The sequence below is a fragment of the Arachis hypogaea genome, chromosome 9 (assembly GCF_003086295.3).
Source record: "Arachis hypogaea cultivar Tifrunner chromosome 9, arahy.Tifrunner.gnm2.J5K5, whole genome shotgun sequence".
NCBI lineage: Eukaryota > Viridiplantae > Streptophyta > Magnoliopsida > Fabales > Fabaceae > Arachis > Arachis hypogaea.
In genome coordinates this window covers 55,281,989-55,299,555 of record NC_092044.1, presented here as the reverse complement: position 1 = coordinate 55,299,555, position 17,567 = coordinate 55,281,989, and the positions used below count along the sequence as shown (strand labels likewise).

General features: G+C 41.5%; 1 non-coding gene across 1 annotated transcript; it reads right to left on the bottom strand.

Moving 5' to 3' along the window:
* Positions 1-2,744: 2,744 nt before the first annotated feature.
* On the bottom strand, positions 2,745-2,848 carry LOC112713929 (small nucleolar RNA R71). Its single transcript, XR_003158889.1, has one exon. It is a non-coding gene; the product is annotated as a small nucleolar RNA R71 (small nucleolar RNA).
* Between the last annotated feature and the right edge of the window lie 14,719 nt (positions 2,849-17,567).

Genomic DNA, 17,567 nt, shown 5'->3' with positions numbered 1-17,567 from the left:
AACTATCAGTGGCGTTTAAGCTCCAGTTTAAGCTTAAACTGGAGCTTAAACGCCAAAATCATGAAAGCTGAGGAAAAGCTGAAAGTGGCGTTTAACCTCCAGTTTAACCTTAAACTGGAAGTTAAACGCCAGAAATGAGAAATGCACCAGGGAGCCATTTCCATGTTTAAGCTCCAGTTTAACCTTAAACTGGAGCTTAAACGTGTTCGACCAAAATTCTCCTCCAGGGTTGCTTTTTTCATTTCCACGTTTAAGCTTCAATTTAACCTTAAACTGAAGCTTAAACGTGTTCGACCATTCCACACTCCAGGGTTGCTTTCTTCCATTTCCACGTTTAAGCTTCAGTTTAACCTTAAACTGAAGCTTAAACGTGTTCGACTACTTTACCCTCCAGGGTTGCTTTCTTCCATTTCCACGTTTAAGCTTCAGTTTAACCTTAAACTGAAGCTTAAACGTGCTTGAGTTATACCACCTCCAGGAGTGTCCAACGTTTAAGTTCCAGTTTAAGCTTAAACTGGAACTTAAACGTGCTTCCACAAAAGGCATCACTGGAAGTGTCTGGCGTTTAAGTTGCAGTTTAAGCTTAAACTGCAACTTAAACGCCACTATTTGAAAAGGTTTCTGGGCCAAAGATATTGCAGTTTTAAGTTAGCATTTGAGCACAAACATTAACTTAAACGTACTCTGGTATGAAACCCAATTGAATATCATGGTTTATGGGATTGGGCCTGAAGAATTGATGAGTCTGGAATTTCAATTTGTTGAGTCATGTGTCATTACTTGATTATCACTAAGTTGGCTCAATGAATGTTACAGAATTGGATCAGCAGCCTCATCAGGATTATGGATCATAAACCCAAAGCAAAAGGAAATCAGGGAAAGGCCTCAAAGCCCAAGAAACACAACAGAAGCTCAATTTAGAAAGTGTATAAATAGGATAGAATTTAAGTCAGTTGGGGACTTTTGATCATTTTTCGAGTTTTCATACTTTTTGTAATTGAATTCAGAGCTATGACTCACTAAACCCCTTTCATTGGGTTAGGGAGCTCTATTGTAATTCAATGAATCAATAATAGTTTTTATCTTCTTCTTCAATCTTTTCTCTTGAATTTTGTTAGAAAGCTTCTCGATCTAATTCCATTGGTTAGTTGTCTTGGGAAAGAAACTATCCATAATTGGAATCCTTCGGAACCTTGGGAAAGGAATGGAGGATTCATGCTAGAGAAGCTTTCTCACAGTGAATTGGATTGGGGTTTGGATGGATATTGTGACATGTAATCCTACCAAATTGTGGTTCATGAAACTGTGTGGTATAATCAGTGATCGAGCATCATCTCTTCTTATGAACATTTAAACCAAGGGATTGGGAATTTGTTTGTTTTTAGAGAGAATTGGTGAGCCAAGGGATTGGGATCCAATCATATAAGATTGCCAAGCAAAATTCAATGAATGCATTGGTTGAGGAAGGGATAAAAATGTTTTGATTCGGAGATCTCAATATCTCCTGAAACCTAATGAATTCCCCATTTCTGATCTACCACTTTCTCTTTACATTCTGCAATTAAATTCATGCAATCACCCCGATGCCTTTTTAATTTCAGCAATTTAGCTTCTCGCTCTTTAATTCATGCAATTTAAGATTCCGCAATTTCAATTTCTTGCCATTTACGTTTCCCGCCAATTTTACATTCCGCAATTCTCATCTAAATCTTGATTCCGCTCAACTAGAACACACTTCTAATCCGAATTGCTCACTCAACCAATCCTTGTGGGATTCGACCTCACTCTATTGTGAGTTTTTACTTGACGATAACTGGTGCACTTGCTGGAAGGAATTTTTGCCGATCGTGCAATTTCCTAAAATCGTAGCATCAAGTTTATGGCGCCGTTGCCGGGGATTGGTTTTCGATTGACAATTCTCAAATTGGAAGTTAACTAGATTGAGCATTTTTCTTGTTTTGTTAATTCAGTTCAAGTTACTTGTTGAATTTTAATTTCTGCACTCTGTTACTTGCTTTCTTCTTTCTTTATGCCTTTAAATTCAAGCAACTAACTCACTGACTCACTAACTATTTGAATTAATTCCTCAACTGCTCTAACCATACTCTTCCATTAACCAAGAGTATTTCACTTGTTTGTTGCCTGTGCTGTGTTCTTGTATGACAGGTAGGAGAGGAGATACATCAACTCCTCCATATACCGAACCAGAGAGGACCCTTCATAAACTTAGAAGGGAAGCAAGAGGGAAGAGAGTACTGGGAGAAGAAGAATCTGAAGGAGAATCTGAGGACAATTTTGAGGAAGCTCTAGATCTCAACATGGATAGAAAAGTTCACAACCATGAGAGAGCTGATGGAAACAATGCCATTCCCGAGAGGATGGTTCTTGGTTCATACATAAACCCAACCTCTGGGAATTGTGGTAGCAGCATTCAGAAACCACCCATTCAGGCCAACAATTTTGAACTCAAACCACAGCTAATATCACTGGTGGAGAATCATTGTTCATTTGGTGGGAGTGCTAATGAAGATCCAAACCAACATCTCACAAAATTCCTGAGAATTTGCGACACTGTGAAGTCCAATGGAGTCCAGGAAGATGCCTATAAACTGCTCTTATTCCCATTTTCACTTAGGGACAAGGCAGCTAAGTGGCTGGAATCATTCCCAAGGGGGAGCCTAACAACCTGGGATGAGGTGGAAAGCAAGTTTCTGGCACGTTTCTACCCCCCACAAAAGGTCAATAGGCTTCGATCTGAGGTTCAGACTTTTAGACAACAAGATGGTGAAACTCTCTACGAGGCATGGGAGAGGTTCAAGGATTTGACAAGGAAATGCCCACCAGACATGTTCCATGACTGGTGCAATTGCATATTTTCTATGATGGACTTTCTTATGAATCAAGGAAGGCTGTAGACCATTCATCAGGAGGTTCATTGAACAGGAAAAAGACTGTGGAAGAAGCCATTGAAGTGATTGAGACAGTGGCTGAGAATGAGTACTACTATGCTTCAGAGAGACACAACACTAAGGGAGTCATGGAGCTGAACCATGTTGATACAATTCTAGCCCAAAACAAGGTGTTTGCCAAGCAACTAGCAGAGCTCACCAGGAAATTAGAAACAAATCAAGTGGCTGCAATACACACACAAGATCAAGAGGAAGTAAGCACTGAAGGAGGTGATTGGGAAGAGGCCAACTATGTGGGAAATCAACAAAGGCAACCATATGATCCACATTCCAACACTTACAACCCAGGCTGGAAAAACCACCCAAACTTTGGGTGGGGAAACCAGCAAACCCAACCACAAAACCACAAACCTTACAACCCCAACCAACATAACAATTCCACATACCAAAACTCCAACCAAAGATCATACCAAGCCACACAAAACACTTACTCTCAACCACCATATCATGGCCAAAATAATCAACCTGCCCAACCTAATCCGAACCAACAATTTCAAGATCAATTAAACAGGATAGAAGGAATGCTTGCAAACATGGGTCAGGACATAAGTGAGTTGAAAAGCTTTAGGGATGATGTGAGATCTACCTTAAGGAACCATGGTGAAAAACTCAAGAGGATGGAGTCTCGAGTAGGAGAGCTATCTCAACAGGCCCCCAAGTCAACTGCAGTGTTCCCTAGTGACACAGAAAAGAATCCTAAAGGGGAACAAAAGGGAGTGAGATGGGAAGAATGCAAGGCCATCACCATATTGAAGGAAGTCTCAGAAGAAGAAGGAATCAGACCCTCAGAACAGGAGCCAGAAATCTTGAAGGAAGGTGTGGAAGAAGCTAAGCAGGAAAGTGAAACTGAGCAAGCCAAGGAACTGCAAAATAAAGGCATGCTGGAAACATACCAACCAAAAGCACCATTTCCTCAGAGGTTAGGAGGAGGTGAAAAAGGGAAAACATATTCAAGGTTTTTAGAGACATTTAAGTCTCTCCATATCAATATTCCCTTTCTTGAGATTCTCCAGCAGATGCCTACACATATCAAGTATTTGAAGGAATTGCTGAGCAAGAAAAGAGTTTTGAAGGGAGGACAAACTGTAATAATGAACAAAGAATGCAGTGCCCTCATCAAGAAGGACATAGTCTCTAAGAAAACAGGCCCAGGAAGTTTTCATATCCCCTGCATCATAGGGGAAACAAAAATTGACAGAGGATTCTGTGATCTAGGAGCTAGCATAAATGTGATGCCTCTGACTCTTATGAAGAGGCTACAACTGAATGAGGTGAGATCCACTGATGTAATCATACAACTGGCTGACAAAACTCAGAAGCAAGCTGAAGGGGTAGTTGAGAATGTGCTGGTGAAAGTGGGAAATTATTTCTTCCCCACAGACTTTGTCATTTTGGACATGGAGGAAAGCTACCTACACCCTATCATTCTGGGAAGGCCATTTCTAGCCACTGCTAGAGCGCTCATAGATGTAGAACAAGGAGAGCTAATTTTGAGAATACATGATGAACAGCTCATTTTCCATGTTTTCAAACCTGCATCTGAGCCTGAACCAGAACCTGAAAAGCCTAAGGATGATAGTAGCCATCTGTGTTTGGAGGAAAGCAATCCAGCAGCTGAAACTCTGAAACAGTCCTTGGAAGGCAAACAAGAATTGCAAGAGTTAAAGCCACAAGAATCAATAGAAACAGCTCAGAAGGATCCTCCTGGCATAAGGGTCAATGAAGAAATCCTCAAGAGAAAGGGAAGAATTGTAAAGAAATTGCCAAGAGGGTGGAGAAACAAGAAAATTCCCACTGAAGGTTTCTCTCCGGGAGATAAAGTGATATCAAGTCATTATCTGCCAATCCCACCTGGCCTCAAAACCATTCCTTCCCAGCTCCCTCAAGTGTTCACAGTCAGGAAAGTTCTTTCTATGGAACATTTGGAAATCATGAAGGAATCAAATAGGGACGTTTTCATAGTGAGAGGAGAGGACATCAAGCACTATAATCCACCCTAACAAGGGACAACCGTCAAGCTAGTGACGTTAAAGAAGCGCTTCATGGGAGGCAACCCATGTTTTAGTATCCTTACTCTTTATTGTTTTGCTTTGCATCTAATAAAGCATGGTTTCTTATGCATGAACTTGAATCCTCAGGACAACTGTTGATAAGGTGCACTAAACATTGCATGTAAAATACAATTGGTCTCTAAGTTTGGTGTGCCTAAAGGCACACCAAATCTTATTCAAATTGTATTCAATCTTTCATTCAAGGTGCACAACCAAACATTAAGTTTGGTGTTCCTCTTTGAACACAGTTAATGAAAAGCAAGAAGTTCCTCTGGATTTAGAAATTCATGACAAGTATACCATTTGCATGTTTTAATACTTTGATTTCAATTACATTAGGTAGTAAAATTGTTTAGGATCAAAGAGCCAAAGTGACTATGATTTATTAGAATTATGCACATTCATTAAGGACAACCAACATGGATTTCATGTCATCAGGAGACATTACCAAACACTAAGTTTGGTGTCCAGTAATAAGTGTGCATACATACAAGTGGTCAAAAAGAGGCAAGAAGCAAGAAGAAGCAGGACCCCAAGAATCAAGAAGAACCAAGCAACAAATGAGAGGTGGTCTTGTTCCTTAATAATCAAATAATAGTTTGTGAATTGTCTTTATGAGCTTTCTTTCATTTTAAGTCATTTAAGTTTTATGTGAAATTTCTAGTATGTTTGTCTGTTTACTGCTTTGAATAAAGTGAATGTCTAGATGTTTGGATATAACTTCACCTTCTTAAACAAATGCTTTCCATGCTTGTTCTGTTTCCAAAAATAAAAGAAAAGTTTGAACAAAAGTAACTTGGCTCATTTAGTGACAAATCAAGTAGAATTAAGTGGTGGTATGCATGCTTGATTGTTTAGTCAGCTCACTGGAAATTGAGTGTAGAATTATCATTTTTGTGTAGAAGTTGAATACTGTCTATAGATCTTGATGAATAAATGTCTTTGGCCATGAAAAAGAAAGAAAAAGAAGAAGAAAAAGCCACTGAAAAAGGGCAACCAAAAAGCAAAAAAAAAAAATTTGAGAAAATAAGCTAGGCACCAATGGTTTGAACTTCTGAGACAAATGCCTGTGGTATTTATGTATTAAGGATATGCTTGGATGAATAGGTTCTGAGGAGTGTTTCAACACTTGGTAACTTGGGTTAACTAACCCGGGATTATCAACCAAAAGTCCATTATCAAAAGCAACCTAAATACAAAACATTTAGTCACACAAATAGGTGCTGGGCACCAATGTCTCAAGAAGAAATGTGAACTAAAATGCCTGTAGTGGATATGTGTAGTGCACTGATAAGAAAAAGAAAATGCCAAAGGCTTGTGCAACACATGACACTGAGCAAACAAGGAGCAAAGGAGCTCTAAGAAAAAGAAAAACAAAGAAGGGAAAAGTGCCAAGGACATAAGAATAACAAGAGGCCATAGCAGTGTTTGATGGATGCAATGAAAAAGTGATAATCTTACCTGATAAGAATGAAAAAGTGATGCTGCAACTTTCTGCATAAAACCCTTCTGATGAACTTCAAGTGCTTACTAATATAGCCAATGTAATTGCTTTCTGTTTCATACTTTCTTCTCAAATAACTCAGGACTTGCTTAGGGACAAGCAAGTATTAAGTTTGGTGTTGTGATGCCAAGGCATCTTAGGCTAGTTTCACTAGCATTTTTCTGTTAGTTTTAGTTGTTTTATGCATTTTCTTGAGCTTAAAGTAACCAAGAATGGTTAAATGAATAACAAAGCAATGAACCATCCAAACAGTATGATTTTGATGCAAATTCCATGAGTTTTTAGTTATATTACTTGAATGCTATGAATGGAAGATTTCTCATGAAATTTTGCAAGACTTTGATGCAGTTGTTTGGATGATTTCAGGGAAGAAGAGGTTAGGCAAGGAAGCAACAAAATCAATAAAGGAAGCTTGAATATCACATGTGGAGTTTAAGTTCCAGTTTAAGCTTAAACTGGAACTTAAATTGCCAAGCCATATAATGCTGGGAACTATCAGTGGTGTTTAAGCTCCAGTTTAAGCTTAAACTGGAGCTTAAACGCCAAAATCATGAAAGCTGAGGAAAAGCTGAAAATGGCGTTTAACCTCCAGTTTAACCTTAAACTGGAAGTTAAACGCCAGAAATGAGAAATGCACCAGGGAGCCATTTCCACGTTTAAGCTCCAGTTTAACCTTAAACTGGAGCTTAAACGTGTTCGACCAAAATTCTCCTCCAGGGTTGCTTTCTTCATTTCCACGTTTAAGCTTCAGTTTAACCTTAAACTGAAGCTTAAACGTGTTCGACCATTCCACACTCCAGGGTTGCTTTCTTCCATTTCCACGTTTAAGCTTCAGTTTAACCTTAAACTGAAGCTTAAACGTGTTCGACTACTTTACCCTCCAGGGTTGCTTTCTTCCATTTCCACGTTTAAGCTTCAGTTTAACCTTAAACTGAAGCTTAAACGTGCTTGAGTTATACCACCTCCAAGAGTGTCCAACATTTAAGTTCCAGTTTAAGCTTAAACTGGAACTTAAACGTGCTTCCACAAAAGGCATCACTGGAAGTGTCTGGCGTTTAAGTTGCAGTTTAAGCTTAAACTGCAACTTAAACGCCACTATTTGAAGAGGTTTATGGGCCAAAGATATTGCAGTTTTAAGTTAGCATTTGAGCACAAACATTAACTTAAACGTACTCTGGTATGAAACCCAATTGAATATCATGGTTTATGGGATTGGGCCTGAAGAATTGATGAGTCTGGAATTTCAATTTGTTGAGTCATGTGTCATTACTTGATTATCACTAAGTTGGCTCAATGAATGTTACAGAATTGGATCAGCAGCCTCATCAGGATTATGGATCATAAACCCAAAGCAAAAGGAAATCAGGGAAAGGCCTCAAAGCCCAAGAAACACAACAGAAGCTCAATTTAGAAAGTGTATAAATAGGATAGAATTTAAGTCAGTTGGGGACTTTTGATCATTTTTCGAGTTTTCATACTTTTTGTAATTGAATTCAGAGCTATGACTCACTAAACCCCTTTCATTGGGTTAGGGAGCTCTATTGTAATTCAATGAATCAATAATAGTTTTTATCTTCTTCTTCAATCTTTTCTCTTGAATTTTGTTAGAAAGCTTCTCGATCTAATTCCATTGGTTAGTTGTCTTGGGAAAGAAACTATCCATAATTGGAATCCTTCGGAACCTTGGGAAAGGAATGGAGGATTCATGCTAGAGAAGCTTTCTCACAGTGAATTGGATTGGGGTTTGGATGGATATTGTGACATGTAATCCTACCAAATTGTGGTTCATGAAACTGTGTGGTATAATCAGTGATCGAGCATCATCTCTTCTTATGAACATTTAAACCAAGGGATTGGGAATTTGTTTGTTTTTAGAGAGAATTGGTGAGCCAAGGGATTGGGATCCAATCATATAAGATTGCCAAGCAAAATTCAATGAATGCATTGGTTGAGGAAGGGATAAAAATGTTTTGATTCGGAGATCTCAATATCTCCTGAAACCCAATGAATTCCCCATTTCTGATCTACCACTTTCTCTTTACATTCTGCAATTAAATTCATGCAATCACCCCGATCCCTTTTTAATTTCAGCAATTTAGCTTCTCGCTCTTTAATTCATGCAATTTAAGATTCCGCAATTTCAATTTCTTGCCATTTACGTTTCCCGCCAATTTTACATTCCGCAATTCTCATCTAAATCTTGATTCCGCTCAACTAGAACACACTTCTAATCCGAATTGCTCACTCAACCAATCCTTGTGGGATTCGACCTCACTCTATTGAGAGTTTTTACTTGACGATAACCAGTGCACTTGCTGGAAGGAATTTTTGCCGATCGTGCAATTTCCTAAAATCGTAGCATCAGTCTGGCCAACCCTATTAAAGAGGAATTGCTATAACTTAGAAGAGATCGACCTAACGAAGTCGGTTTCCTACAAAACAAGTTGTAAAAGTAATCCCTGAAAGAGACCTAACAAAGGTCCAAGAAAGAGGATTACAAAAACAACTTAGAAGAGATCGACCTAACGAAGTCGGTTTCCTACAAAACAAGTTGTAAAAGTAATCCCTGAAAGAGACCTAACAAAGGTCCAAGAAAGAGGATTACAAAAACAACTTAGATGAGATCGACCTAACGAAGTCGGTTTCCTACAAAACAAGTTGTAAAAGTAATCCCTGAAAGAGACCTAACAAAGGTCCAAGAAAGAGGATTACAAAAACAACTTTGAAGAGATTGACCAAACGAAGTCGGTTTCCTACAAAACAAGTTGTAAAAGTAATCCCTAAAAGAGACCTAACAAAGGTCCAAGAAAGAGGATTACAAAAACAACTTAGATGAGATCGACCTAACGAATTTAGTGCTTTAGTGCTTCTTCTCTGATCCGAGCTCTTTCCTGGATTTATGGGAGTAGGTCGAGCTCTTCTCTTTGAAGTTGAGAATTGGTTTGTTCATTATAGTGGACTACTCGGGGAGATCCTTCCTCGACCTCTATTGGAATCATTGCCTCCACTTCGTATGCTAGTCGGAATGGTGATTCGTTTTTGGTAGAATGGGGGTTCGTTCGATACGCCCATAGGACTTGTGGAAGTTCCTCGGCCCAAGCCCCCTTTGCTTCTTGCTGTCTACGCTTCAACCCGGCCAATATGACTTTGTTGGCCGCTTCAGCTTGTCCATTGGCTTGGGGATGTTCGACGGAGATGAACTGGTGTTTTATATTCAAGTCGGCCACTAACTTTCTGAAGCCTGCATCTGTAAATTGGGTGCCATTGTCTGTGGTGATGGAGTATGGGACCCCAAACCTTGTGACGATGTTCCTATATAGGAATTTCTAGCTTCTTTGAGCAGTGGTATTGGCTAGGGGTTCTGCCTCGATCCATTTCGTGAAATAGTCTACTCTTACTATAAGGAAATTTACTTGTCCCGATCCCTGTGGGAAGGGTCCGAGAAGATCGAGTCCCCATTTGCAAATGGCCAGGGTGAGGTCACGTTAATGAGTTTTTCTCGTGGGGCGATGTGAAAGTTGGCATGCTTCTGACATGGTGGACATGTCTTTACAAATTCTGTAGCTTCCTTTCGTAGGGTTGGCCAATAGAATCCTGTCCGGAGTACCTTTTTGGTGAGAGCTTGTGCTCCGAGATGATTGCCGCAAATGCCACTATGTACTTCTTCCAAGACTTCCTTTGTATTGGATGTCGGGACGCATTTTAACAATGGTGTTGAGATCCCTCTTTTGCATAGGATGTTGTTTATGATAGTGTAGTACTGTGCCTCCCTTTTTAACCTCTTTGCCTCCTTTTCATTTGTGGGAAGCGCTTTTGTTTTGAGGTAGTTAATTATGGGGGTCATCCATCCTTGATCCCGACCTGTTATGGCTAGGATTTTTTCTTCTTCTGATATTGATGGGTTCTGCAGTATTTCCTGGATGAGGCTTCTATTGTTGTCCCCTGGTTTGGTGCTGGCTAGCTTTGAGAGCACGTCAGCTCGGGCATTTTGCTCGCGGGGCATGTAGCAGATCCTATATTTTCCAAGTTGTCCGAGCTGTTCTTTGGTTTTATCCAAATATTTTTTTCATGGTAGGATCTTTGGCTTGGTAGCTTTCCGTTATTTGCGAGGTAACAACTTGTGAGTCACTGTAGATGTTGAGTTTTTGAGCTCCAACTTCCCTAGCCAGCTTCAAACCAGCTAATAACGCTTCATATTCCGCCTGGTTATTTGAGGCCTGGAATCTGAATTTCAGGGAAAGCTCAAGTTGGGTTCTTTGGTTGCTTTCAATTATCACACCTGAACCGCTTTCGGCTTTATTTGAGGAACCGTCCACGTATATGTTCCACTCTATGGGGATTTCTGTGGTGTCTGTGAATTCTGCAATGAAGCCGGCTAGGTATTGTGATTTGATGGCTGTCTGCGCCTCGTATTGGAGGTCGAACTCGGACAACTCGATTGCCCACTGTAGGATTCTTCCTGCTAGATCTATTTTCTGCAGTATCCCTTTTATGGGATGGTTGGTCCGAACTTTGATGGTGTGCGCTTGGAAGTATGGGCGAAGTCGTCGGGATGTGAGTATCAAAGCGTAGGCGAACTTTTCTATTTTCTGGTAGTTCAACTCTGACCCCTGTAGTGCTTTACTAATGAAGTAGACGGGTTGTTGTCCCCCTTCATCTTCTCTAATTATTGCTGAGGCTATTGCGCGACTTCCTACGGCGAGGTATGGTATGAGTGGTTCTCCCTCTCGTGGTCGAGATAGAATGGGGGGCTGTCCTAGGAATTCTTTAAAGTCTCAGAAGGCTTGTTCACATTCCGTTGTCCACTCGAAGTTTTTTTCCCTTCCTTAAGGTAGCGTAGAAGGGGAGGGATCTTATTGCTGACCCTGCTAGGAATCTGGACAAGGCCGCCAGTCTCCCATTGAGTTGTTGGACTTCTTTGACGCAGGTCGGGCTTTTCATGTTGAGTATGGCCTGGTATTTATCTGGATTTGCCTCGATTCCTCTTTGTGTGAGCATGAAGCCCAGGAATTTTCCTGCCTCTACTGCGAAGGTGGATTTAGCCGGGTTGAGTCGCATGCCGTGCTTCCGTATGGTGTTGAACACTTGAACCAAGTCAGTTAGTAATGTTTTTTCACTTTGTGTCTTTATCAACATGTCGTCCACATAGACTTCCATAATTTTTCCGATGTGGTCTGAAAAGACTTTATTCATTAGCCTTTGATAAGTGGCTCCCACATTCTTAAGGCCAAAAGGCATTACGATATAGCAATAATTTTCTTTTGGTGTGAGAAACGAGGTCTTTTCTTGATCCGGTGGATACATTAGAATCTGGTTGTAGCCTGAGTATGCATCCATGAATGAGAGATACTTATATCCTGATGAGGCATCGACTAGAGCATCGATGCTTGGGAGTGGATAAGGGTCTTTTGGGCAGGCTTTGTTGAGGTCGGTGTAGTTAGTGCACATTCGCCACTTCCCATTTGACTTTTTCACCAAGACGATGTTTGCTAGCCATAGTGGGTATTTAACTTCTCTTATGATCCCTGCCTCTAGTAGTGCTTGTACATGTTCTTCCATAGCCTGAGACCGTTCTGGCCCGAGTTTTCTTCGGCCTGGCATGTCGGCAACTTTCCATGGGAAGAGATCAGCATTATCTCGTAGAAACCGTATTAATGATTCTTTTGCATCTCCTTTCAAGATCGTGCCAATATTAGTTGTTTTGTCTGAGGTATCTCTAATCTGGACTCTTTCTATTTCTCCTTCGGGTCGTGGGCGGAGTTCTTCTCATCTCTGATCTCCGCCGAGTTCGATTGTGTGGAACTCTGCTCCTTCGCCTCGGAGGTTTAGACTTTCGTTATAACAGCGACGCGCCATCTTTTGATCTACTTTTTTTGTAGCTATCCCTTCTGCAATTGGAAATTTCATACATAGGTGTGGATTTGAAACTTTTGCTCCGAGTTGATTTAACGTTGTCCGACCTATTAAGGCATTGTAGGCTGAGCTTACGTCGACCACGATATAGTCTATCTTAAGTGTTTTGGATTGGTTCCCCTTTCCGAAGGTTGTATGTAATGATACGTATCCCAGTGGCTGTACTGGGGTATCCCCAAGTCCGAACAGGCTGTTCGGGTATGCTCTTAGCTCTTTTTCTTCTAAGCCGAGCTTGTCAAGGGCAGTTTTGAATAAGATGTCGGCGGAGCTTTCTTGGTCAATTAATGTACGGTGAAGGTTGTTGTTTGCCAATATGATTGTGATGACCATGGGGTCGTCGTGTCCTGAGATGATTCCGGATGCATCTTCTTTGGTAAATGTGATTGCTGGGATGTCTAGTACCTCTTTCTTGCCTTCGACATGGTATACTTCTTTGAGGTTTCATTTGCGGGATGATTTGGAGATTCCTCCTCCAGCAAATCCGCCGTGTATCACGTGGACATGTCTTTCCGGTGTGCGGGGTGATCGTTCAGATCGTCCGACATCTTCATCCCTTCTTCTTTTTCTTGGTTCTTCGTCCCGATTGGTCAGGAACCGATCTAGTTTTCCTTCCCTTACTAATTTCTCTATGACGTTTTTCAAGTCAAAGCATTTGTTGGTGGAATGTCCTCGGACTCGGTGATACTCACAGTATTCGTTCCGATTTCCTCCTCCCCTTTTGCCTTTGAGTGCCCGAGCTGGGGTATTTTTTCCGTATGGCAGACCTCTTTGTAAACATCTACCAACGATACCCTAAGAGGGGTGTAGTTATGATATTTTTTATTTTCTCCCTAGAGCGATCTTCCTTCTTCTTGGATTCTTTATCTTTATCTCGGTAGGTGAAACCGAACCTCGAGGCTTCCCCAAGTCGAGAATTCTCCTCCATGTTAAAGTACTTCTGTGCCCGTTCTTGTACTTCATCTAGGGATGCTGGGGACTTCTTTGATATAGATTGGCTAAATGGTCCTTCTCGTAGGCCGTTTTTGAGGCTCATGATGGCAGCTTCTGTTGGTAGACTTTGTATGTCCATGCATGCTTTGTTGAATCTTTCCATGTAGTTACGAAGACTCTCCCGATCTCCTTGCTTGTTTCCTAGTAGGCTGGGTGCGTGTTTGGCTTTGTCCATTTGTATGAAAAATTTGGCTAGGTCGTCAAAACTCGAGATGGATTTTGGAGGAAGGTTGTCGAACCATCTAATGGCTGTTTTGGTAAGAGTTGTCGGAAAGGCTTTGCAGCGAACTGCATCTGAGGCGTCAGTGAGGTACATCCTACTTCTGAAGTTGCTGAGATGGTGGTTGGGGTCCGAGGTGCCATCATACAGAGTCATATCCGGAAGTTTGAAATCTTTTGGAATTTTGGTGTTCATAATTTCCCTGGTGAATGGATATTGATCTTTGTGAGAGTTATCCTCTGGGGTGGATCGAGTAGCTTTAGTTTTGAGATCAGCTTCGAGTTTTATAAGCTTATCTTCTAATTCTCGGCGCCGCCTTATCTCCCGATGTAGATCCTCTTCTTTTTCGTGTTGATGTTGGGCTTCTTTCTCAAGTTGCTTTAGTCGATCTTGAAGTGCTTCTATCACCCCCGGATTTGATGAATTTTTGTCCCCATTGGATTCTGAAGTATCTTTAAGTATAGCATCCATGTTCTTGTGCGGCGTTTTATCTTCCAAACCTGAGTCGTGGTCGTTGTCATGGTTGTCCGCCATGGTGTTGGGATGACTTCCAGGTTCCCCGGCAACGGTGCCAATGTTCCGAGAGTTACCTGAAACTGTAGGTCGATCTCGGTCGAGATCTTCGGTGTTGGTCAGAATCGACGAGTCCGGCAGGTGTATTACGGCCGGAGTTGGTGTATCCGACTTGCGGGACTAAAAGTGCTGCTGATCCTTCATCCCCGGAGGGTGGGGGGTACCTGCAAGGGACTCCGATGCTTAAGTTAGCAAGGGTATTAAGCAGGTATTGAGTAGAATCAGAGTATGAGTTATACCTGGGTTCTCCAGTGTATTTATAATGGTGAGATGTGGCCTTCTGTGGATAAGATAAGTTAGTTATCTTATCTTATCTTTATCTTATCTTTAAGTGAGGTCATCTTATCTTCAAGAGAACCGCCCTTCTCTCTGTAGGCTTGGGCCGCCTTAGGTTTTTGGGGCGTGTTCCTCTATTTGGGCCCTTCTCTGGGCTTTTCCTGGGGACTTGACCGAGCTCTTTGGGAAGAGGTCAGGTTGTCCTAACCTGAAGAGATCGGTCGCTTTGTCTGTCGAACATCCCGGGTCGGACACCTCGACCCAGGGTATGAACATCTATCTTATCTTATTATTTTTTAAAAAAATCAAATTTTTCAAAATATTTTCTTTTTATTAATTTTTGTTTTTATTTTCTCTTACTACCATGAACTCTCACCCCTTTGGCTATGAGTCTGGTTACAACTATGTTGCAGGAAGAGGAAGCTATAACAGGAATATGCATCAAGGTCAAAGCAATCAAAGATGGATGGAGCCAAGAGGATCTGATCAACCCTTTAGGCAACAACACCTTCCAAGATATCATGGACGAAGAACATTCTATAATGCATACCAAGATGATAGATATGGTGGACCCCCTTGTAGTTACCAACAAGCCCCATCATATGCCAATAAACCACCTCCTCAACATAGCTCTGTACCACCACACTCACAAGCCCCTTTCCACCATTCACCTCCATATGACCCCAACCCTTGTCCACCACACAACCACTATATGAACCATACCCAGAACCACCACCTCAATATACACCATCTCCATATCCTTATCAAGAGAAACCACCTCCGTGTTATAAACCTTTTCCCCCAACAAATGAACCCTCCTATCCACCCCAAACCTCCATGGAGAAAGCATTTGCCGATCTAAACTCTGTTATACAAGCTCTCGCCGCCCAAATCGGACCACCAAGTACCCCCAATATTCAACCCTAGAGCTCCAATGCACTTCCATCTTAACCACATAATGATCCACCCATCCCGTCACCACCATCCATGGAAGAGCACCAACATCCATCAATCCAAGAGCAACATGATCCCACTGATACTATTGACATGGAACAAGAGAGAGAGGATCATCTTTGTGAATCCATACTGCATAAGGAGCTAGAGGAGGCACTAAAGGTGAAGGTAGTAGAGACCCTTGAAGTTGATAGCGCAATTGAAGAACTAGTGAAAGAAGACAACAAGGAGGATTTTGTACTTGAAGGTGAAGAAATAGTTGAATAGGAAATCATCAAGGATGAATATGATTTCATACTTAAACACCTGGATCAAGCAATAAATCGATTATCTTTCCAATGTTCGGACATTCAAGGAACCCCATGGCTTCATGTGGAGAATCTACTGAAGAACATAGCAGGAAGGAGAAGTTAGGCACTCTGGTGGAGGAAGCCAAAATTATTGAAGAAAAAGAGGAGGCAGTATTATGCTGAACCTCCATGGGAAAGTCAAGTTATAGAGCCTCCTTCAAAGATGTTTGAAACTGATGTTGAGGAGGGTGTACAACCTCCAAGTCATCTCATGGTTGAAGACTTTGAAGGGGATGATCAAGAGATGGATTCAATCATTAATGAATTCTTATCTACATTTGAATCCTCTCCCATTGGACTTGACATGGAGATTAAAGAAGTAGAAGCATAACCTCCAATGCCCTTGGTGAACAATGAAGAAGAAATTGAATCAGAAGAAAGCTACCAAGAGGAAGAGGTTAAAGTTGAAGAAGCTTGCAAAGAGGTGGAAGATGTCAAAGAAGAACACAAAGGAGTGGAGTTTGCATGTTCATTAGAAACACCTCAAACTAAGTTGCCATCATCCTTCACAACATTCAAGTGGGTAAAATTCATATCCCTTAGCTTTCTAATTCCACTTGAATATAGGCTACTGGAGACGGATGGTCAACTTAGAGCTCCTTTTGGCATTAAGAGTAAGAAGAAGATGGTCAGTGGTAAGAATTGTCCTACAAAGTTCATTATTGTTGGAAGCTTTGAGTTTCAACACAAAGGTTGGTGTAGAGTTCAACTGAATGGGTCTAGGAAGTTGTTTGACCGCTTTAGTGAGAATTCAGATTGCCTACCACCCGGTTGGAACACTGATGATCAACTTGAAGACGGGTGTAGAAACAAGATTTGGGACCCCGGAGGATGCTGGCATTCCAAACACTGGTGGATATTTCCGGACGAATTCAAGCACAAGCCACCATAGTAGGAAGCTCATCAAATGTCCAACTTAAGGACTTTAACTAAAAGTGCTAGGTGGGAGACAACCCACCATGGTATGATCGTTCCCCTTCTATTTTGCTCTGTTTTTAAATTTTGTTTGAACCTGAATTTTTGCATGACATTCATTGCATTTCTGCATTTTGCATACTACATTATATAAAAAAAGAGAAAGAGGGAATCGCAGGAGTGTGGCTGTAGGCGTGCCTTTGGCACAAATCATCCCACGCGACCACGTTGCTGACACATCCACGTCATGTGGGAAAAATGCCTCCCACGCGTTCGCGTCACCCACGCGAACGCGTGACCTGAAATTCGACGTAAAAAAAGGGTGCACGACCGAAAGTTGTGCTAGAATGGTGCTGGATTAGTGTTGATCGGGCAAGCCTTACCACGCGAACGCATGGCTGACGCGTCCACGTCATATCTCTATAATGGCCACTCACGCGATCGCGTCGACCACGCGACCGCGTCGCCCTGGAATTTGGCAATAATGAATTTTGAACAGAGAGTTGTGCGAGCGCGAGGCTTCCCACGCGCCACTAGCATAAAATGTGTCACGCGTCCGCGTGACTGACGTGACCGTGTCGATTAATTTAATAGCAAGTTGCGTGACCGCGTCCCCGACGCGTCCGCGTCGCTTACGCCGCACAGCTTACCCTACATTGCCAAATATCTTATATTTTCTTCCCCAATCCTAATTTTTCCTCCCTCCCTTCTTCCTTACTTCTTTCTTCCCTTCTTTCCCTTCTCATTCTTCTTATCTTTCATTTTATTTATTTGCATATTTCATTCATTTTATCTTAATTTTGTGCACATTTTTATTTTCTTTTTTTTTAAATCATTATTTTTCCTTGGTGT